This window comes from Pseudorasbora parva, chromosome 24, assembly GCF_024679245.1.
Source record: "Pseudorasbora parva isolate DD20220531a chromosome 24, ASM2467924v1, whole genome shotgun sequence".
In the NCBI taxonomy this organism is placed as follows: domain Eukaryota; kingdom Metazoa; phylum Chordata; class Actinopteri; order Cypriniformes; family Gobionidae; genus Pseudorasbora; species Pseudorasbora parva.
The window spans coordinates 9,286,679-9,309,020 of NC_090195.1; the positions used below are offsets into that span (position 1 = coordinate 9,286,679).

Genomic DNA, 22,342 nt, shown 5'->3' on the forward strand with positions numbered 1-22,342 from the left:
GTGGGAAGTTGGCACTGCCCACCTCATGTGTTTGAGGACACAGCAGCTCCTGGAGAATCTTGGCTAAAGTCTTCTTTTCCTGGTTCAGATGCCCTAGGAAATGAGTATGAAGAAAGGGTTGATTGGACACTGGTTTTGTGTCTCTGAGGTATTTTTCTCTTAAAAAAACTATTGTAACATATGCTAGACAAGCTGTTACACATTTCAGCCCATCTGTTTTACTTCTTATTTTACACATAATTTAACTCATCATTGATTTATTTCCTTTTAAAAGTAAGGTTCCAAAGGGTTTTCATAATGATGCCATAAAATAATCGTTTCTTTTTTCTTTTCTTTTTTTAAAGTGTGAAGAACATTTTAATAATCTAAAGAACCTTTTTCTACTAAAACACTTTTTTGTAATGGAAATGTTCTATTGATGTTAAAGGTTCTGCATGGAACCATAGATGCCAATAAAGAACCTTTATTTTTAAGAGTGTATGTGCAAGTAAGGACATCTACCAGTCTTCAAATACAGGTCCAAATCATGTTGGTTCTCCCTTTTAGGGACATTAAGTTGCTTTAACACACAGTCCAGAGCACTGGCATCAATACTGCTCTAAATGAAGTACTTTAAGGCCCTTAAGAAAATGAGTTACAATGCAGTTTGCATCTGATACCAAAAAAAAAGTTTTACTGTTTATAATTTACATTTTAGTTAATGATTTCCTGTCGGTGCAAGAACAGCAGACACCTGAATGTTTCTGAAGATACCTAGCTGCAGCAAGAGTTACAGCCACATAATCTCCATCATATCCTGTGGAAGGTATCCTTAAATTTGAGGACATAATTAGGCCTATATTATTTTGGGTAATGGCACAAGGCCAAAAAATGTTGTATTGCCATTCCATGTTCCTTATGAAAGCTTTTAGACCTCCATTTCATTATGGCCTTTCAATTTGGAGTGATCTCAATTTCAGTAAACAGAAACGTAAAACTATTGGATTCAAGTATTTTTAATGAATGATAGATCAAAATTGATCAAGGTAGACAGAATTTGAATATTGTGGAAAGAGATGTAATATGCCACAATATACATACAGAAATATATAGAACGATATGATTGAACGAGAATGATTGAAATCTATGTCTATACATATATAAGGACTGTCAAATTAAAAATCGTGATTGATCACATCCAAAATAAAAGTTTGTGTTTACCTAATATACACTATTGCCAAAAGTTTTTTGGATGCCTGCCTTTACATGCACATCAACTTTAATGACATCCCATTCTTAATCCATAGGGTTTAATCTAGAGTTGGCCAACCCTTTGCAGCTGTAACAGCTTCAGCTCTTCTGAGAAGGCTTTCCACAAGGTTTATGAGCGTGTTTTATTCAACAAGTCCTCCAACCCATACGACCATATAAGTCGTGTATCCATACCTTTAAATACGACCAATACAAGCGTTTCCTATAATAGTGCCCCTACCGGCAGCTGGAGATATGTCACTTTAAGAAACTTTCGCCTCAATTCATTGTGGCTTTTCTATCTACTTGCTCTTTTGTTAAACTCTTGCAGCTATTCGAAGTGGTTTGTTTATTCCTATAAAAATATGGATTTTAGATGACTTCGAGACACGTACAGGTAGGGGTTCCATACATCCCGTAAAGTAGTCGATCGTCACGTATTTATGAATGAAATCATGCGTCTTGTTTAAATATGGGACATTTTGTCCGATTTTTCAAGCACGGTGACGTTCAAATCATTAATACGGACGCCAGCATAGTAAGTTTTCATTGTAATATTCATTTGAAATTCCCCAGTGATGGGAAAGGGATCATGTTAAAAGTGCACACGATGTTACCATGTTTTTACCATAGTATATCGAGCATGTCGTGTAGTAAAAGCAGCCCATGCTTCTCCCAGCGTAACTGTAGTTTTACTGTGGTATTTGTAGTTAAAGCACAGTAACTACAACACTTGCTAAGCTTTTACCACAGTAACCATATTGTTACTGTGGTATTTGTTGTTAAAGCTCAATAAACACTTTTCATGGTTTTACCTCAGTAACCGTTTTGCTGTGGTATTTGTAGTTAAGCACGGTAACCAGAACACCTGCAATGCTTTTACCACAGTAGCCATGGTTTTACTGTGGTATTTGTAGGTAAAGCACGGTAACCACAACACTTGCAATGTTTTTACCACAGTAACATAGTTTTACTGTGGTATCTGTTGTTAAAGCATGGTAACCACAACACTTACAACGCTTTTACCACAGTAACCATAGTTTTACTGTGGTATCTGTTGTTAAACCATGGTAACCACAACACTTACAATGTTTTTACCACAGTAACATAGTTTTACTGTGGTATCTTTTGTTAAAGCATGGTAACCACAACACTTACAATGCTTTTACCACAGTAACCATAGTTTTACTGTGGTATCTGTTGTTAAAGCACGATAACCACAACACTTGCTAATCTATTAAAGTTACCACAGTAGTAGTACCCATATTTGTACTGTGGTATTTGTTGTTAAAGCTCAATAAAAAACTATTTTCATGGTTTTACCTCAGTAACCATAGTTTTGCTGTGGTATTTTGTTGTTAAAGCACGGTAAACACAATACTTTCCATGGTTTCACCACAGTAAGCATAGTTTTACTTTTGTATTTGTAGTTAAAGCACAGTAACCATGACACGTACCATGGTTTTACCTCAGTAACTGTACTTTTACTGTGTTCTATTAGAAGTTAAAGCACTGCATACCATGGTTCTACCACAATTACCCCAACACTTGCCATGCCTTTAATGTTTTTTTTTTTTTTTGTAATTCAATATTTATGTTATTGTAATTTAATATTTTTCTGTCTTGCAGTGTCTTCAGATCACCTGCTCCTCCATCTCCAACAACAACCTTAAATCCAACAGTTATTTTAAGAAGCCATCTCTTGCAAAAGCTAACTTACTATCTGTCTGTCTATCTTTCTGTCTGTCTGTCTTTCTCTGTCTCTCAGCTTTTTTTCTGAACTGTATTTTGTAATTCATCTACACATATCTTGGCATATTTTTAAAACTCAAAATCTAATTTTGACCAGTTATGTCAGAAAGCTGCTAGTATTAACAGGGAACTTGAACTCAAAGCTCCCAATGCTGATCTTGAAGAAGCTGCAATGGAGGCTGAACAAGTCCTTTAAAGGTTCAGCCCTTCACAGGTAAAGGTGAACACATTTAGCTTTAACAGATTTGTTTTTAAGGAATGTATCTTTATTATGTTATGTGTTATTAACTTTCCTTAAAGTCCTTCCTCTTATATATATTGGTCACAGATAATTTTTAACACTGCCTCAACATGTATATATTTCTCTTTGATTCAGCTGAAAAGGAAGTGATGTCAAGGGCTTGTTTAACCTGTCTTGTTCGTGGAGTGGGATGAATTTGGCGGTTTATGGAGAAGACTGAAGAAAAGAAAAAAACCTGCAACGGTAAATATTTCTAGTGGTATGTCTGTTTTTGTCGTAACCCTTGATTGAACATCACTGCATTCACATTTCGCACAGCATTGGAGGTTTCTTAAACTTTACATATCACACTGCTCCATCAGTAAGATGGGGATGTCATGTCGACGTAGTAGTAGTTCACACAGATTGTTTATATATGTAAATACGCACTACACCTTACGTCTTTTGCAATGTCTCGTGCATGACATAACATTATAAAAAGTCGGGGCTCAAGTTAAAATCATTTCAACTTCTCATCTCGAGACCTTGCGGGTTATTTTCCCATTCCACTGCCCGCGACTCGCGTTTTTCAAAGCAAACACGCTTTCTGTGTGAAAAAGGCCATGATTCATTGTCTCGCTATCACCAGAACAATCTCAATTTAAGATTGAACATTGGTCTGGGGAGTCTGCTCAGTATAAGAGGCATGATCAATGGGCCTAATTCAAATGACTTTGTTTGCAATTGATAGTCCATCAAACAATCAGACCACAAGAGGCGTGAGCAATAAGCATCGACCTATCGCTTCTCTATCCGTCATCGTGTTAAATCCACCAATAGCCCACCTGGTGGATAAGCCAGTCTGTGATTGGTTTCCGCAAAAGTGTGTAACAGAAGCAGTAGAAATGAATGTGCAGGTTTCCAGACTGAGCTGCAGGGTGAAATCAAATCGCTGGCAGATCGGGCTGGGTTTATCCAGTCTACATACTTCATGCAATTTACCAAGTCAGCAAATTCATAAGATATTGGACAAGCAAACTTGTACAAAATTCTATGGCTTTATTCCTGCTGCTGTCATTGGCTATTGTCTCAAGTCTCGTGCCGATTGTGCCCCTTGTAAGTAGTCAGACAGTTTATATCAGACATTTTATATTAAGTCCATTTTATTCTATATTAACCTTTACAAATAGGAAATGTTTCTGCCGTTCCAACAGTACATCATATCTGCACACACCTCATAGTCTGCCTTTTTTCTCAATGTTTTTTTTTATTGAACACATCTGTTTAAGAAGCAAGAGTCTAGAAATAATAGTTTAACATGTCACATGACACATCAGATCATTTAAGTTTGTTCACACCAAGACCGATAACTATAATGATAACTATTTTAACATCAACACCAACGGACAATACATTTCTGTTTATTATAAGCACGTGCTGTGGTTATGTTGTCTGCCATTTTAAGTGATCTAATTGGCTGTCAAGGTTTTTATTTTTCATCAGCTGGAAAAATATTTTTAAATGATTCCAACGATATTGTTCCTTTGTGTCATTAAATGTTTTATAGCTGCTGTGTGGACTTGTTCCTTGGTGTAAAAAGGCCTTTAAACTGCTTACAGCAATCCAAACCAGACCTGTTGGGGATGAAGAATGAACATGGCCATCTTGTGCCCGAAGAGAAAAGACAGAATGACGAAAAGGTCCACATTTCCATTGGTATGTCTGTATTCAAGCAATGCAATTATATGTAGTACAGCATTTGATGTTGATCTCTCAAAGGACTGTTCAAGTCAGCAGTTATCATTTTTCACTTATAAATCTTTTTTATAGAATGAGCAAATCAGCTGTGCCATTATCTTTGTAATTTGGGCAGGAAATTACTTAATATTGTGAGACACCTGTTATTCACCAAAACTCTTTTTTTTCTAGAATTTTTATTGACTTATTATTTTCTCTGTTTGTTTGAAGGAGGATAAAGCCAGTTGATAAAGAAATATGCATTTTGTACATATGTACTAAAGAGTTTTCAATAGATTACTGATTTGTTATGACTGCTTGTATTATGTTCTCATTTTCTACTTGTACAGAAATAGTACATCAAGAAGTAGAGGAGCTGCTACCTGGCATTGAACACACACAATGGTCAGGTCAGTCTTTACACAGTTGGTCAGTTTGTATGGCCCAGACTAAAGAGAAGCGGCTTTGAGGCCAGATATGGTGTAGTCTTTGTTGACGGGGGAAATCTGTAGGCACCAAGTCATCAGTTAAATCATCAGTTAGAGACAGTTATGAAATAATTATTTTGGCCCATACCTCCAACAACCTCCTATACATATATATGTATGTGTGTATATATATTGTGTATATATATATATATATATATATATATTTAAAATGTGTATAAATAATAAAATATATTGTTTATTTATTTACCACCTCCTAAATACATGTTTTCTTATGTTAGGTCTTCATCCCCTGGTTGAGAAAAAGCTACACTGCATCAGTAGAGCTGAGGAACTATTTGAGCTCTGTGTTCATATCTCCAGTGATCAGTGACCACACATGGCCCATCTACACTGATGCTGTGCTAAAGAAGGCTCATCAGTGTCTTTTCTTCCTCAGATAGCTGAGGAAGTTCAGTGTGAGCCCCAAAACCCTAAAATCAGTTACACATGCACTGTGGAAAGCATCCTGGCAGGAACTGCACCACCCTCAACTGCAAAGCTCTGCAGAGAGTGGTACGAACTGCACAGAACATTGTTGGAGGTGAGCTTCCCTCCCTCCAGGACAGCTACACCAGGTGGTTTGTGAGGAAAGCACAGAGGATCATCAGACTCCAGCCACCCGAGCCATGGCCTGCTTTCACCATCACCATCAGGCAGACGTTCTTGCAGAACCTGCACCAGCAGACTGCGAGACGAGTTCTTTTCACAGGCAATCGGACTACTGAACTCGTACCAGTAACACCACACACAGCACACCTCATATGCACTGCTCTCCATCAGTTACACTGACTGGACTCTGACATAGTATTATACTGCACCCTAACAATATATTTGCACTAATTCATGCTGCTTTGCAATGGTCAAGTCACCTTTATTTATATATCGCTTTTTACAATGCTGATTGTTTCAAAGCAGCTTCACAGTGTTAACACAAAAAAATTATGCTACAGAATTTGATTTGGTTATACAGCCGCTCTGAAGAAAACTAATTATCATATAGTGACAATGCAGGCAGATCAGTAATTTAGTTGAAAATGTATTTGAATATTTAGTTGAAAAAGGCGACAGTGGTATATGTATACTGTAATTATTGTGTTTATTATTGTTTTCATTTAGTGCTCTCTGTATAGTATAATATTGTACCGTATATTGTTCTCTCTCTACCTGTATCGAGTCCCTTATGTGTACATTGTTAATACTGTATATGTGTTCTATACTTGTCATCCATACTGTCATGCTGCGGAGTTTGCACAAAATAATTTCACTCTTAATTTAATTTTAAAATAATTTAAAATGGTATTGTGACAATAAAGGGATTTTATTTGAATTGGTCACGTCTTTTGTTCAACATTTGTTCTGTACAATGATGGATAACAATTGCAAATTGTTTAGAGATATGGACAGCCAAGCAAGAGGAATAAAACCAGTATAGCTCTGATAATGAAAAGGAAACTGGATGTGATTTCACAATGCATGAATTTGTGTGGCAGCTTCATTTGTGAACTAATAAACATCATATGGTTTTAACATAACCCATTTTTATTTCTCTTAAATGTCTTTATATGTAACATTAGCTGTATTGTCCAGTAAAGTTTTGGATAAAGTATGGTTGATATTCTGTATTAAGCATGGTGTTTATTAAATACACAATTTTAAATAAATAATACATAAAATAACCATGATTGGTTTAATTAATGTCATTTAGGACAATAATTTGCTAGAATGTAACCACTGCATATAGATGCTGCCTAGATGCTGAGTCGAATACAGTAAATATGACAAATTACAGTGAAGGGGAGGTTGAAAGATGCATTTGAAGAGATTGTATCGGCTATATTGTTACAGACACTTCAGACACACTGAGGGCGATGCACCAGAGAAAGATCAACATGGACCCTGTACTACAAGCAAAATGAGCATGCACATAGTACAATGAAGTGTCACAAGGTGTATTGGTTGTTTAAATAGATGTCTTCGTTTATTGTTAACACTGTATTCTTGTTCTAGTTAAATACATTGAGAAGCATGTTCTATATGAGCATTTGATAACTTTGGGGGTATATTCTCGTTCTGTTGTTAACTATGACTGAATTAAAGATTGAAAGTCGTTTAAAAGACAATATTAATGTGACACTTCACACATGTCCATGATAAGTATACATCTGTGTGTGTTTTACTGCCCTGCCATCCCCAGGGGCCAAGTATAGTCCCCTAGAAGAGCATCAAAGTCTGATGATAGATTCAAAAAGAAAATTTGTATGACAACTAAATAATGTTGGTCACCGTTTTCAAATCCATCTATCTATCTATCTATCTATCTATCTATCTATCTATCTATCTATCTATCTATCTATCTATCTATCTATCTATCTATCTATCTATCTATCTATCTATCTGTCTGTCTGTCTGTCTGTCTGTCTGTCTGTCTGTCTGTCTGTCTGTCTGTCTGTCTGTCTGTCTGTCTGTCTGTCTGTCTGTCTGTCTGTCTGTCTATCTATCTATCTATCTATCTATCTATCAAAAGGTGATATAAAGGTTTTTTTTTTTTAAATGCTCAAGTAAAATACCAAATTCAGCCTGCCTCTCAAATACCTCATAGAGGTTTACACAATGAACATGATTAGATATCCCTTTGCTCATTAAAGATAGTAATGTTTCCAATTTCTTTCTTACACGTTTTAAACTGCATTACCCATAAGCCTCTGTCACTATATCGATGGAACGCCATTGTCTTAGTTTGTAGTTCAGTGAAGTTACACTTAGGGTTAGGGTTAGGATCTTGGTAGAGAGGTAATTTCTCACAACATAGCAACACCGCATTGTTAACTGAATGCATTACTGACGTAATAATAACAACAAAACGTACTTTGCAACATTAACTTTTTTTTAATGCGGGTTTAAAGATTGTCCAACCACAACCAGTCCTGTCGGTGCCGGAAAAAGTCAAAGCCAATGACAACAACTCAGTTGAGGAGATGCGTCACACTTCCTTGCCCATATATGGTATTTTATGACAGGTTCTTTCAGGGGCTTGTGATGAATAAACAGATTATCAGTTAAACATGTATTTGTCCCCATTAAATATAATACAACTAAAATGACAGATTGCATTTGGGGGGTTGACCTGATGCAGCAATAGATTTGTTGATTATAGTGATTTTATTCACCCCAAGCAAGGGCCTAATGGTTTCCATTGTATACATTACCCAACTATTAATTAATGCACAACTTTTAATTTCAAACATTCTGCAGTTGTATACTGTATGACAAATAAACATTAAAATAAAAATAAAAAAATGTCCTTTGTTTTACAAAAAAACTACTAATCTAAAGATAAGACCTAAGATAAGTGCAGCTAATATTTAAATAAAGTGCTTATGTAATATTTACAGTGTATTTATAGTGTATTTACAGTATACATTTAATCACTGTGTTTCCTGAAAACCTTTTGCCATTCTTAACTCTACTAGTTTAACTATAAGAATAAAAAAAAAGTTAAAAGTAAAAAAACAAAAAAAAAACAATGAATGCACACATTTTGTAGTCATTTCACAATGTTTATTGATATGTCAAACTGTTTAAAGACAAACATAAGTGCCCAGCACAGCATCCTCTGTCACCCAGGTACTTCTCCAGATTGTGCCACTATAAAGAAAAGAAGAAAAAAAGTAAAAACAAAAATAGTTGCTTATAATTTGGGACTGTTCACTGTAGAGGAGAAATTAATACAAGTAGAGATGCTATAAGCAGAAGTTGGCAGAAAGTGTTTGTGTGTATGTGTGTATGTGTGTGTGCGAGCGAGCGAGCGAGCGAGCGAGTCTATGAGCGAGTGTGTGAGTGAGTGTATGAGCAAGTGTGTGTATGAGCGAGTGAGGGAATGAGTGAGTGAGTGAGTGAGCGTGTGAGTGTATGAGCGAGTGTGTGAGTGAGTGAGTGAGTGAGTGAGCGTGTGAGTGTATGAGCGAGTGTGTGAGTGAGTGAGTGAGTGAGTGAGTGAGTGAGCGTGTGAGTGTATGAGCGAGTGTGTGAGTGAGTGAGTGAGTGAGTGAGTGTATGAGCGAGTGTGTGAGTGAGTGTAAGAGCGAGTGTGTGAGTGAGTGAGTGTGTGTTTGTGTGAGCGAGTGAGTGAGTGAGTCTATGAGCGAGTGTGTGAGTGAGTGATTGTATGAGCGAGTGTGTGAGTGAGTGAGTGTATGAGCGAGTGTGTGAGTGAGCGTGTGTGTGTATGAGTGAGCGAGTGTGTGTGTGTGTGAGTGAGCGAGCGAGTGTGTGTGAGCGAGTGAGTGTGTGTGAGTGAGCGAGTGAGCGAGTGTATGAGTGTGTGTGTGATTGAGTGTGTGTGTGTGTGTGTGAGTGAGTGAGTGAGTGAGTGAGTGAGTGTATGAGCGTGTGTGTGTTTGTGTGAGTGAGTGAGTGAGTGAGTGAGTGAGTGAGTGAGTGAGTGAGTGAGTGAGTGTACGAGCGTGTGTGTGTGTGTGTGTGTGAGTGAGTGAGTGAGTGAGTGAGTGAGTGAGTGAGTGAGTGAGTGAGTGAGTGAGTGTGTGAGTGTATGAGCGTGTGTGTGTGTGTGTGTGTGTGTGTGTGAGTGAGTGAGTGAGTGAGTGAGTGAGTGAGTGAGTGAGTGAGTGAGTGAGTGAGCGAGCGATTACTGTTAGCAAAGGGGCCATTGGGTTTGATAATGCAGAGAGCTGATAGAGAATGAACAATCCATGAGAAAACCTGCAAGACAGGATGAAAGATAATTTTATTAAAATAAATGAGAAACAATAAAAACATTGACAATGAATCAGAATCCTGACTTTATAAAGCTTTATCACTTAAAATTGCAGACATTTTCTAATATCCCTATTGCGGTTGTATGAAGTATGTAGACTGGATAAACCCAGCCCGATCTGCCAGCGATTTGATTTCACCCTACAGCTCAGTCTGGAAACCTGCACATTCATTTCTACTGCTTCTGTTACACACTTTTGCGGGAACCAATCACAGACTGGCTTATCCACCAGGTGAGCTATTGGTGGATTTAACACGATGACGGATAGAGAAGCGATAGGTCGATGCTTATTGCTCACGCCTCTTGTGGTCTGATTGTTTGATGGACTATCAATTGCAAACAAAGTCATTTGAATTAGGCCCATTGATCATGCCTCTTGTGCAGTAGAAAATACTGAGCAGACTCCCCAGACCAATGTTCAATCTTAAATTGAGATTGTTCTGGTGATAGCGAGACAATGAATCATGGCCTTTTTCACACAGAAAGCGTGTTTGCTTTGAAAAACGCGAGTCGCGGGCAGTGGAATGGGAAAATAACCCGCAAGGTCTCGAGATGAGAAGTTGAACTGATTTTAACTTGAGCCCCGACTTTTTATAATGTTATGTCATGCACGAGACATTGCAAAAGACGTAAGGTGTAGTGCGTATTTACATATATAAACAATCTGTGTGAACTACTACTACGTCGACATGACACTTTTTACAGGGTTCCTCAAACTCTGTCCTGGAGGACCACTGTCCTGCAGAGTTTAGCTCTAGCCCTGATCCAACACACCTGAGCAAGCTAGATTCAGGATCACTAGAAAATCACAGGAAGGTGTGTTTGATTAGGGTTGGAGCTAAACTCTGCAGGACAGTGGCCCCCCAGGACCGAGTTTGACTAACCATGCTTTATTAGGTTCTTACTGATGGAGCAGTGTGATATGTAAAGTTTAAGGCCCGGTCCACACGGAGACGCGTTTAGCTGTATACGTATAAATTTTGTACCGTATCAGCATTTCGTCCACACGGATCCGGCGTTTTAGAAGCATGAATACGATATTTTTCGAAACCGGGTCCCAAAGTGGGTAAATCTGAAAACGATCATCTTCCGTCTTCGTGTGTACAGCCAATCCGTATATTTTCTGAAACGGTGATGTCATCACACTACGTCCGGCACGGTGAAGAGTTAAAGGGATACAACTACGGAAACTGGGCACGCGTACATCAATATCGCGTGATTTAATTAACGTATCTGCATTATTGTAAGGGTATGTTTTGGGTTGGGGTAAGTGTAGGCATTAATAAAACACATCTGTTAAGTAGCAAATGTATTTATTATTTTATTGTGAGATTTTGCCTCACCTCCGACCACTGCTATACCCCCTCTAGCCACAACTCTTCTTCTCCGTTATTAGTGTATTTCTGTGGCAGAATTACAGCGCCACACACTGGCCTGGCATGCAAACTACATCGTTTTTAGTCCGTTTTCTTCATCTCGTGTGGACGCAGATATTTCTTGAAACGAGGGAAAAAAAAGATCGGATTAGGAAAGCGCTGGCTTCATGTGGACAGGGCCTAAGAAACCTCCAATGCTGTGCGAAATGTAAATGCAGTGATGTTCAGTCAAGGGTTACGACAAAAACAGACATACCACTGGAAATATTTACCGTTGCAGCTTTTTCTTCTTTTCTTTTCTTCTTCTCCATAAACCGCCAAATTCATCCCACTCCACGAACAAGACAGGTTAAACAAGCCCTTGACATCACTTCCTTTTCAGCTGAATCAAAGAGAAATATATACATGTTGAGGCAGTGTTAAAAATTATCTGTGACCAATATATATAAGAGGAAGGACTTTAAGGAAAGTTAATAACACATAACATAATAAAGATGCATTCCTTAAAAACAAATCTGTTAAAGCTAAATGTATTCACCTTTACCTGTGAAGGGCTGAACCTTTAAAGGACTTGTTCAGCCTCCATTGCAGCTTCTTCAAGATCAGCATTGGGAGCTTTGAGTTCAAGTTCCCTGTTAATACTAGCAGCTTTCTGACATAACTGGTCAAAATTAGATTTTGAGTTTTGCCAAGAATGTGTAGAAAATATGAAAATAACAAAAATATGCCAAGATATGTGTAGATGATTTACAAAATACAGTTCAGAAAAAAAGCTGACAGACAGTTAGTGAGCTTTTGCAAGAAATGGCTTCTTAAAATAACTGTTGGATTTAAGGTTGTTGTGGGAGATGGAGTTGGAGGAGCAGGTGATCTGAAGAAACTGCAAGACAGAAAAATATTAACAATAACAATACAATAACATAAATATTGAATAACAAAAAAGCATTAAAGGCATGGCAAGTGTTGTAGTCATTGTTGTGAAACTATGGTAAGGTTTTGTGTTACTATGCTTTTTTACTACAGCTACCACAGAAAAAAAACTATGGTTATGGCTTTAAAAGCATGGCAAGTGTCGTGGTTACAGTGCTTTAATGACAAATACCACAATAAAACTCTGGTTATTGTGGTAAAAACGATGGTATATGTTTTGGTTACTGTTTAACTACAAACACCACAGCAAAACTATGATTACTGAGGTAAAACCATGGTAAGATCCATGGTTACTGTGCTTTAGCTACACGTACCACAGTACAACTACATTTACTGTAGTGAAACCATTGTAAGTGTTGTAGTCATAGTGCTTAAATACAAATAGTACACAGTAAAAACAGTTACTGTGTTAAAATCATGGTATGGTACCATGTTTTAACTACAAATACTACAGTAAAACTATGGATACTGAGGTAAAACAATAGTTGTGTTATGCTTTTCAAATAGTACACAGTGAAACCACAGTTGCTGTGGTAAAAACATGGTAAGCTTTGTGGTCACCTGGCTTTTACTAACAGGATTGAGCAACAGTTAACGTTACTATGGTAAAATCGCGTTCGTTCGGTGGCATTTGCAACTGATTTGTAAACATCATACTGCACTTACACATGAATTGCAGACAATCAGAATGATAATTTAAAAAGAACAAAATAAAACCCACCTGGATTACAAAGTTCAGGATGACTCCTTCCTCTCATCTCATTTTTTTATTGACAACGACGGTCAAAGTTCATTTGATGACGACACACCCGACAAACGAGACTGTCATTATTAATCAGACAGCTAGAGGGCGCTTCATTTTAAAACGTGACTATAGGTCGTAATACGCTGCATGCACAAACGACCTATATGGTCGTGTTTCGGAGGAGGACAGGCTGGTTTTATTGGGGATTTTTGACCATTCTTCTAGAAGCACATTTGTGAGGTCAGGCACTGATATTGGACGAGAAGCCCTGGCCCGCAGTCTCCTCTCTAAATTCAGCTCAAAGGTGTTCTATCGGGTTGAGGTCAGGACTCTGTGCAGGCCAGTCAAGTTCCTCCACACCAAACTCGCAGGTCAATTGTCAAGTTGGAACTGGAAGGGACCATTCCCAAACTGTTCCCACAATGTTGGGATCATAAAATTGTCCGAAATGTATTGGCATGCTGAAGCATTAAGAGTTCCTTTCACTCAAGCCCTGAAACAACAACCCCAAACCATAATCCCCCCTTCACCAAACTTTACACTTGGCACAGTACAGTCAGGCAAGTACCGTTCTCTTGGCAACCGCCAAACACAGATTTGTCTATCGGATAGCCAGATAGAGAAGCGTGATTCGTCACTCCAGAAAACATGTCTCCACAGAGTCCAGTGGCGGTGTGCTTTACACCACTGCATCTGATGCTTTGCGTTGCACTTGGTGATGTAAGGCTTGGACGCAGCTGCTCGGCCATGGTAACCCATTTCATGAAGCTCTCTATGTTCTTGAGCTAATCTGAAGGCCACAAAAAGTATGGAGGTCTGTAGCTATTGACTCTGCAGAAAATTGGTATAGTTGGTTTTGCACACATGCGCTGACCCTGCTCTGTGATTTTACACGGCCTACAACGTCATAGCTGAGTTGATGTTGTTCCCAATTGCTTCCCCTGTTATAATACCACTAACAGTTGACCGTGGAATATTTAGTAGTGAGGAAATTTCACAAATGGACTTATTGGACTGGTAGCAATCTATAACGGTACCTCTCTTGCATTCACTGAGCTATATTATGTAAACATAAACTTTTATTTTGGATGTGATTAATCGTGATTATTATATTTTTTATTAATATATAACTGATTTAATAATACAACAACGGAGAATACTCAGTAGAACACAACCATTAAACATTGACGAGACTGGATAAAGAACTAAGAAAACTCAGGTTATATAAAGCAGGGAGATATGAGTACAGAAACAAGTGTGGGAACTAATTAATATACAAGGGAACTAACTAGGGAACACATTAAACGATCAAACTGAGTGAAAACGAAATATATAATAAATTTTTCTGTACTTGATTGCATATTAGAATTGTACCTCGCTGCGGTCTCTCACACTGCCCGTTTCACTCCCTTTTGAACACTTTCACTTGCTGTCCTGTAATTTTGTAATTAAACATGTCATGTCATGTCACGTTATCCACACCCCCTAAAAAAGTTCACACCCACACAAAGACCCAGTGGTTTTTTATAGCATGATTTGCATTTATTGTAACGTATGAACGGTTATATTCTATCAAGTTTACTTGTCGCTGGGACTATATCTTCTAGTGGAAGGACAGAACAAAGGTTAAAATGGATGATTTTGTTCCTTAATGTTTTAGTAAATCATTTTTGTACTGTGAGTGTGACTATAGTCATGTCATACAATAGAGCTTAGCCACAAGTATGTTTACAATATAGCACAACGTCGTATCGTGTTGATTTTATCTTATTATGATTTTAGACAAAGTTAAGCCTGATCTAATAGTTAGTAGATCCATTTCATGTGCAATGATATTAATTAGCCAATAGGGGGAGCACTTCTAAGTAGATATTTTTTACCTGATACCCAAAATTGTGGTTACCCACAACACGTTCACCAATTAACAGTACATTCATTAATTTGACGTATTGACCTATTATAAACACACATACACATATACACTTTTGTTCTTAAATTAAAAAAATGCTTTAATTAATGCTTTTGAGCAAAGATGACATAAAAGGCATTTTATAATATAACAAAATATTTCTGTTTGAAATAAAGGTTGTACCTTGAATTTTCTATACATCAAAGAATCCTGAAAAAAGTTAAAAACAATAAGAAATCTTTCTTGAGCTGCAAATCAGCATATTAAAATATTTATGAAGGACCATGTGACTGCTTTGTCATCAGGAATAATAATACAAAAAATAGAAAAACATAGAATGCAATTATTTTATTTAGCAATATTACTGTTTTACTGTATTTTTGACAAATGCAGCCTTGAGCATGAGAGACGTATTTAGTTACTTGCCTTGTGGCTCACGATTACAGACCTGTGACCCTTGTGACTTTCGCTGTCTCTATTATATGTTCCTCTTTGTTAATCATCCGGCTCTTTGGCCCTGTCCTTGCATAGCTGACAGCTCTACGCCCGAGAAACCCTATCAGATTTCTGCCTCTGTTCCTCCTGGGGTCTCTGGGTTATTGATTTCTGCAGTGGACTCTGTGCACATGGATCAATACTTCTACAAATGGTTTTAACTCAAATTATTTCATCTAGATATTAGTAAAGAACCATTACTTTTTTCTCAGACTATTTGCTGTTAAATTGTGTTTATAATTTAATATTAACTGCACTGAAATTATTTGACAACATAAGCCTACATGTAAAGCTTATCATGTTTTTTAAACAATATTATTATTTGTTAAAATGTGTGTATTATATAAGTTGTACAGCAGTTTAAATAATCATTTATTTAATTGTTTATTTAACTCTTTTCCTGCAAGGATTTTTTGAAAAACTTTGCCAGCCACCTCCAGCATTTTTTATTTTTCACAAAAGTTTATTGGCCCACGGAATATTTTGTTGTATATCTGAATATTTAATATATTAAAGCTACACTGTGTGATATTTTCCCCCATCTAGCGGTGAAAAGGTATATGACCATCCAGAGAATATTAGTTTCTGTTCCTCTCAATTCTGATTTCGTTTTAACTCCTACGGTGGCCGATTCAGTCCAAGATTAACACGGCTATCCCCCTCTTCACATTCGACACGGTGCCATTCAGTGTTAAAACGCGAAAGGCGAAGCTTGAATTTACGGGTATGTCCATCTTTGGCTAATGTACTTTCAAGATGGAGGGGCAACATGGCGACCAGCATTCGAACCCCTCACCCGTATGAATTTTCAATGGCATATTATAAACTTACAAGAATACTTTATAACTTGAAAGAAGTAAATATACATTAATGAGCACATATATTTTTGAAAGAACTAAGTGTTTTTAGCTAAGAATAAACTAAAGAAGTTACACAGTGTAGCTTTAAAAAGAAAGAACAGATCCTCTGCTTTTAAACAACAACAACAACGAATTTTTTTTATACTAGTTTCATTCATTCCTTTTATATCAACACTTGAATGTGTAAATTTCAAAAAATAATATTTTGAGCAAAAAGCTGAGAAAATTTTGTTTTTATCAAAGACTACGTCTGGGTCGGATTCAGAACGATGCTCAAAAAATAGATGGAGTATAGATAGAGTCCATAAATGCCCCCAAAACTTGCCCTGGGCCGACATTTCATTCGTTAAAGGCAGTTTTGATGTTTATGCTGTTGATAATCCCGTTATTTTACATGCATCTGCTTGTGCTCTGTGTCTCAAACAGCTCCTTAGTTCAGTAGTCAGGGTACTGATCAGCGAGTCGGACATTTTAAGGACTGTCTCAATCGCAGAATCCTTTCATTGCACCGTAACGTTCGCTCGCTAAAAAATCCCACAATGCACCGCAAAACCCATGGTGCATCGATACTCACTATGCTCCTTCAAAGAGAAGTTCTAAAGCCCGAAACTCAAATCACGTGACGAGACGTGAGCCAACTCACTATGACTGATAACAACACGCGACATATGTTTTAAAAAACAGAAATATAATATATTTTGTTATATTTTAGCATAAACATACATCGTTAGACAGGTAATGAACACAATATAGCTAACATTTGCAATTTATTTATGGCTGAAATGTTGCACATATTTGTAACAAGAAAAGTATTTATCATAATGTACTTAACAGAAAGATATAAGCTCTGCTGTTGTTCATAAATACCAGTAATGATGTTATACAATGAGGATGTTTTCACGTCGCCAGAAATAGTCATCAGTGTTCCAACATGTATAGTGAGCCAGCGTCTTTTAGTGTCCTTACCAGTGCCCAAACTCGTGTACATAATGTGTTAATTTACAAGCTTGGGAGCTAGGGAGCTGAAGGAGACATATGAGACATCTCTTGTTTCAGCTTCTTCTTCGCCTGTGTTTTGTATCTGTACTCTTTCAGAAGACGCGTAATAGCTCCCTACCATATTACAGTGAAAATACGGAAAGCTGGATATTTCGTTTTTGGCGGGAAAAGAGTTAAACACCCTCATGTTGTTCCAACATTTAGGTGACTTTCTTCTGTTGAAGACAAAAGAGGATATTTTGAAGAATATTGCAACTAAACAGTTTTAGTTTCCATTGACTTCCATTGTATGGACAAAAGTTAAATGGAAGTCAGTGTGAACCAAAATTAGAAGAAAGAAATGCACACAGGTTTGGAATAGCATGAGGGTGAGTAGATGATGACGACATTTACATTTTTGGTCGGACTACCCATTTAACTTGTATTGAACCCAGAATATATTTTTAACAATAGTTGTTTGACTGTGTAATCTCAGTTTGTATTAAATTTCGAACACAACCTTGATCTTTTGCTTGTGAAATATAATCATGATGCTTGTGCAGAGAGCCCAACAGAGTCATCAGGTATTGTCACCAGACGCAGTGTCATTAGCACGCCGCGTCTGGCTATAAATTACCAACACAATGCAGGTCACGACGAGTATGGCAGTTATTGGAATGGCAGCAATGTGGGAGAGCGCTGGCCTCTCTGAGCATTTGGCAAGTGTGTGACGCTTTGATCATCTGTCAGCTCAGAGGGGGCTATCTGCCGTGTGCCAAGTCTCTAAAATTACGGAGGGAAACAGAGATAGACATTGGCTCCAAACATCCTGCATTCTCCACTTCCTTCCTACGCTGGCACACATTGTCAAGCTTCCTTTTTCTCTTTCCCAGCCAATCACAAAGCATTGCTTCACAGATAAACCCCTCCCACCATGTGGAAACGGTAAGGCTGATTTGCGCTATTACTTCGTCTGATAGTCTCTCTAGGGATTGATATGTGATTGATGGAGACGTCCAGCCCTTCCAAACCGGTGTTAAATGGGTTAGAAACATAACCTGGGTGATGAGTGAAGCAGCATGGGTTCAGGAAATCTGGTACGCTGTAGCATCCTGCATCACACCAGCCCAGCTCCCCTCAGTCAACCCTAAAACAGAAGGAAAATAAATAAAGAATTCCACACAGAGCTTATTAGGCTGCTAACACACCTTGGTTATGACAGACAGATGGTTTAATTTACTGTCACGGCACGCTCAAGACCTCCTGGTCCACCGTCTCGTTCACTGCGGCCTTCTAAAACATGTAAACATCTTAGCTGGTGCCTGCTGGACATGAAAATACATAACTATTCAAATTATTAAATAGTCTTTTCTTCCATATTTTGGCATATATGCCACACTATAAACCCAAATAAGTTGGCAAAACTCAAAAAAATCTAGGCAATAGGTTGCCTTAAATTTTTTTAAATAAGAAATCTATCTATCTAAGTTTAAAGGTGCACTAAGTAGTATTTTTGCAGTAAAATATCCAAAAACCACTAGGCCAGTGTTATATATTTTGTCCAGTTGAGTACTTACAATATCCCAAATGTTTCCAACTATTTGTAAATTCGGAGAAAATTGCTATTTTAACCAAGGACCCGGGACGTGTCAGCATAGCGTCCGCCTGTCAATTTGCGTCATATCTGCATTATCTCGGTTTTATTCTGCAGAAGCGCTTTTCTCTTAGCAGTGTGAACATGTCACAGCAGCGCAGAGGGAACACACGTCATAACATAATTTTAAACACACTTAAATGTATCTAATATGATAAACAGAGCTGCATTACCTTATACTCATGACCGGAAAAGTGGAAATAGTGCAGGTGCCCGGCGACTGTGTCCCGTCCCGTCATAATAAAAGTCCCGCTGCTCGCGTGCCATGTGTTTGTGTAACAATTTATGTAACTGGTGTGTTTGTGTAACAAGAGCGCGTCAAATACACGCCACAGAGTGTGTATCATATGCACGCAAAAAACTGCGAAGCATATGCACGGCAAAACTTATTTTCGCGTATACATTCCACTTGTACTATTGATACGCATTACCATGATATCGCGTTGGATTGACAGGTTGTCCCGCCCTTGCACCAGTAAGCATGTCATCAGGGATGAGTAGAAGAGAGAAGAGAATGTCGCAAGGGCCTATAAAAAAACAAAACATAAATAATTTATAATAAAAGCTAAAATATTCTATTAAACATCAAACCAAGAATTGTCTGTCTTTAACAGAGCATGCAGTAACTGCTGGAAATTTTATTTCTTCAAGCTCAGAAACCAATATTACAAATTTACCGTACTGGAGATTTAATTGTAGTTCTATCTACAAACAGTTGACTTGAGTGCCTAAACGTGACCATGCATTTTCATTTTATGATTTTCCAAAGCTGAAGTGAAAAGGCACAGTCTTAGCTGCCTGGCAGTGTTGATATAGACCACTGTGAGTTCATCATGACAGGAGCAGAGAGACAGAAACAGGATATCCATGACAATGCATCATCCTGTTTCATAGTCCACTGCTTATCTGGAGAAGGCTCTCTTCAGCCAACACTCATTCATCTCACTCTTTTTCTTTACTAAATGTAAAAAAAAAAAAAAAAAAAACTGCAGATGAGGTGAACAAATAGAAATAGGCCTAAAATCTTAGCTCAAAGTATTGCTAAATCTTCTGCCATGTATTTGGGAACATTTAACAAGTTTGAAAAGGACCGTGGAGATGGACCCTAAACTCTTAATCATGCTTAAATGTATGAATGTCCTTGGATAGAAATCTGTAGACAACAAACCAGTTTTAGACCTTTTATAGAAATTACACTTTACAGAATGTAATAACAATTATAACACTTTTTTCATTAATGTTAGTTAGTGCATTAACTCAACGATCAACAGGCTACATTTGTTACAGCTATTTATTAATATTTTATGTTAAAGTCACCACAAAACCAAAGTGACATTTTGCAGTATTTATTATAAATTATTTATCGGTTTAATACATGCTTTAGAACCCACTGTTTTTCCTTTTTCATTGTTCATGTTTACCAATCAGTTAGCTAACTAATTTAAAAGCATTAGTTCATTTTAAAATGAAAATTACCCCATGATTTACTCACCCTCAAGCCTATGACATTCTTCTTTCTGATGAACACATCAGAGTTATACTAATAAATATTCTGACTCTTCTAAGCTAATTATAATGGCAGTGACGGGGTCCATTTAGCCTAGAAAACTAGATGCAACCTAGCGGCATTTAATCTGCCGCAAGTGTCGTCTAGCAATTCTCAATACACTTCTGAGCTGTAAAGGACAAACTCTGGTTGGGCCAATCACATCGTGTATAGAGTCAGTGGGCGTGGCTTAACATAATGACGGCCGAGTTGCATTGCGTGCTACTAACACAGAGGCTGGCGAACGGCGGTCTTTCGAATCAGCTTTGACAGCGTTTCTGGAAGACTTGGAGTTAAGCTTTTCTCTGAGAAAAGAACAAAGAACGGCACTGAAGTCATTCTTAAGAAGGGAAGATGTGTCGGAGTCTTGCCGACCGGATACGGTGAAAGTTTAACTAGCTCTGTGTTGCCCCCTTGGACAATGAACACGACAGTCTTTTCTTTTCTGTAGATTTATTTGCCCCGGTTATTTTTCTCTTTTGTTTTCTGTGACAGATTTTCTTGGGGCTCAAAGCATTAACATGAACAACAACATGCGTTAACTGCACTTCTTCTCTATACTTTTTCTCACTACACTTTTCTTCCCACAGCGCCCCCAACAGTATACTGTTTTCTTAGATTTTCTATATAACAGTACACTATATTAGTGCAAATTATCTAAAATGAACCAAAACACATCAAACATATTAAATAATTATTTGAGGTCATTACACCCTCCCCCACTAAAAAAATTAAAACGTTACCAAACATTTTCTTTACTATCTCTGGGCATTTAAACTGTAAGTTCTCATAACAGTGTAATACACGCTTTCCCACAGCTTAGCACTACAAATCAATAGCTTCTACTTCTATACAACTGCGACATTACTACAATCATCTAAACTTTTAGACTTGATGTGTGTTGAGAGGTGTCTTGTCTTTAGGCTCGCTGGTGGGCCCCCCAGAACATCCTGTAATGACAAGTGGACACAACCACATACACCTCCACAATGTATTTAAACATTCTAAATGTCACTTCAGCACTGTCTTAATCACTTAATGTTTCATCCAGCCTTTCTTATATGTATATATATATATATAAGCTGGCCAAACCTACGAATCTGCTGTCTGGCATTATTATGACTGTAGCCTTACAATACCCTTAAATGTTTATAACTCTTAACCAAAAAAAATAAAACCTATTAGTATTTTTTTTTTTTTTTTATACTATTTTAAATTTTTATTTTACAGTAGCCTAATAAATAAATATAATTTCGTTCAGTTAGCGAACAGACGCCATGAACTGAGCTCAGACCAGCGGCAGGAATCAGATTTCATTTATCACGAGTAGGAAGCTGACAATATAGCCTACGGCGGAAGATTCAGTTTCAAAACTAAATGTAAAAGCGCCTATTTAAACAAGATTGTCATTGTACTATACTGTTCTGTTATGTTTTTCATTCAGAACAGTATTGATGTTAATATTAAACACACCATTCAATCAGATTACTCTCAAATTGATACTCATTCTAAAGTGAAAGTATAATCCGTGTGGGCGCGGCTGCACGGGAATTAACGGTGCGCATTATGAATGCAGACTTTATTCTTCGTGAAAGATAAAGATAGAAATGCTCACAGGGAGAAAAAAAGCTTGCAAAAAGTATATACA

The 22,342-nt window shown here is 37.5% G+C and overlaps 3 long non-coding RNA genes across 4 annotated transcripts; 2 read left to right on the forward strand and 1 right to left on the reverse strand.

The window, feature by feature from the left end:
- Positions 1–1,519: 1,519 nt before the first annotated feature.
- Positions 1,520–3,477, forward strand: LOC137063905 (uncharacterized). The gene is made up of 3 exons (XR_010901454.1): positions 1,520–1,627; positions 2,860–3,196; positions 3,359–3,477. It is a non-coding gene; the product is annotated as an uncharacterized lncRNA (long non-coding RNA).
- A 1,359-nt stretch (positions 3,478–4,836) lies between these two features.
- LOC137063904 (uncharacterized) lies at positions 4,837–6,464 on the forward strand. The gene is made up of 3 exons (XR_010901453.1): positions 4,837–4,918; positions 5,290–5,349; positions 5,667–6,464. It is a non-coding gene; the product is annotated as an uncharacterized lncRNA (long non-coding RNA).
- A 2,499-nt stretch (positions 6,465–8,963) lies between these two features.
- Positions 8,964–12,452, reverse strand: LOC137064163 (uncharacterized). Of its 2 annotated transcripts, none has more exons than XR_010901516.1 (4): positions 12,122–12,452; positions 11,850–11,959; positions 10,077–10,146; positions 8,964–9,072 (listed from the first exon to the last, which is right to left on the reverse strand). It is a non-coding gene; the product is annotated as an uncharacterized lncRNA (long non-coding RNA). The 2 variants fall into 2 exon arrangements; XR_010901515.1 differs by having other exon boundaries at positions 11,834–11,959.
- Positions 12,453–22,342: the final 9,890 nt, after the last annotated feature.